The 1736-nt window shown below is 60.7% G+C and overlaps 1 protein-coding gene across 1 annotated transcript in view; it reads right to left on the bottom strand.

Moving 5' to 3' along the window:
* ATP13A2 (ATPase type 13A2) overlaps window positions 1–1736 on the bottom strand; it is a gene marked incomplete at its 3' end in the record, with an annotated part of 15021 nt that overhangs the window by 12459 nt on the left and 826 nt on the right.

The following is a 1736-nucleotide window of genomic DNA, read 5'->3' as shown; positions in this document are numbered from 1 at the left end:
TTCAGAGAAGCACCGCGCATCCCTGCTGTCGAGATTTGGGGGGAAAACCGGGGAGAAAGGTGCTCAGGACGCCCTGACATCTAGCACATGTCCTAGCAGGGGAGGATGTACCCTCCGACACCAGAAAGCGGAGCTGGAAACCTCGAGCCCCCGCGTCTCGTGGCACTGAACACCCCTCCGCAAAGCAGCCCCAGCCCGCAGCTGGGGACCGTTTGCGAACGCCGGCGCCGGCCCTTGCCTTGAGATTTTGCCCCCCGAGACGCAGCCTTTCTCCCCAGCAGCACCTTCCCCCCCCCACGCAAGCCAGCAGCACCTTCCCCCCCCCGAAAGCAGACGTGTGCTCATCCCAGAGACCTTCTCCACAAGCTCCTTTTGCAGCCGCAGCTCTTTTACGAGCACCTTTCTCAAACCAAACAATCCCCAGGTGGACTTTCAGATGTCCCTCCGCTCTTGTGGTCCCCACTGGATGCTCAGGGCTTCCCGAGCAGTGTCCTCCCCCCCTCATCTCCCATCCGTCCGTCATCTCCCATCCCTCCACCCGCATGTACGGGGCTAGAGGTTGCACGCAAGAAGAGGAAGGTGGGGGGGGTGGCTGGCCCAGCCAGCAAGGTCTGGTGCCGTCTGGTCGGTGGGACAGGGGCTGGCAAGGTCAAGCCAGGCCCTTGGAGACGGGGAAATGAAAAATCAGGAGGAGACGAAAGGAAGGAAGGAGGGATAAGGAAAGGAAAACGGCGCTTGGGTCACATAGGACAAGGTTTAACTCATGAGGATCTGTCAGAGCAGCCTTCAGGCTCTAGTTTGGGATGGGAGATGTCACGGCCGGCTGCAAGACCGGACCCAGCGAGGGGCTGAGATGAGATGGCGTCGATTCTCCTGCCCTTTCCACCGAGCCAACATAAACTTGCCCGCGCGAGCCAACCGGAGAGAGACACGTCGCCCTGCCGGCCATGAAGCCGGAGCAAACGTGTTTTACCGGGCAGCCTGGTCCTACCCAGACGCGGCAGCATCCGCCGGGGCAGCGCAGCCAGAAAAACGCCCCGAGGCTGGAAGAAACAAAAGGATGAGACGGGACTCCTACAAGGTAGGGAAGCGGAAGATGGGGATTGAGGCTCTGCTGTCGCCGGTAACCCTGGGGAAATCGCTCTCGTGCGGCAAACCCTTGAGATGGGTGAGAAAACAAAGTCTTCGTCGGCAAGGCGCCCTCCCAGCAGCCCTGTCCACCTCGAACTGGGTTTGTTTTGGATTTGTAGGGAAGGGTCGTCCGTGGGGAGGACGCCGGCGGCACGGCCAGCGTTTGCTTCGCCATGTGCCGACGACACCGGCTGAGGCAACGGTGGTCAAACCCTTCCGGCAAAGGTGGGTTTCTCCCCCACCTCGGGCAGGCATCGCCCTTGACCTCTCCTGCACCCGGTTTTGCAAGACCTCGCCGTACACCAAAACCACCTGCCAAGCTGGAAGAAGCGCCCGGCGGCTTCGGGGAGCATCCTCGCTTGGGCAACCACCGGCAAGGGCGGCGGGGGGTGGGTTAAAAAAGAAAAAAAAAGGTTTTTTATATACAAAACCCCCATTTTCCCCAAATTCTGGTTAAATGGAGGGCTCCTACCTCTCTTAGGGAGGGAGGGGCTGTGCTCCTCGCAGCCCATCCCCGTTTTGGTGTGTTAAGCCGGGATTAGAGCACCTCCTGCCTCCTGAGTCAGCCTCCCCGGCTGGCGGCGGTAACCCCGGGTACCCCTCAA

The sequence above is a fragment of the Pygoscelis adeliae genome, unplaced genomic scaffold, assembly GCF_000699105.1.
Source record: "Pygoscelis adeliae isolate BGI_AS28 unplaced genomic scaffold, ASM69910v1 Scaffold707, whole genome shotgun sequence".
Lineage (NCBI taxonomy): Eukaryota > Metazoa > Chordata > Aves > Sphenisciformes > Spheniscidae > Pygoscelis > Pygoscelis adeliae.
Note: the sequence above shows the minus strand (reverse complement) of the source record. Positions and strands in the feature narration are given on the sequence as shown.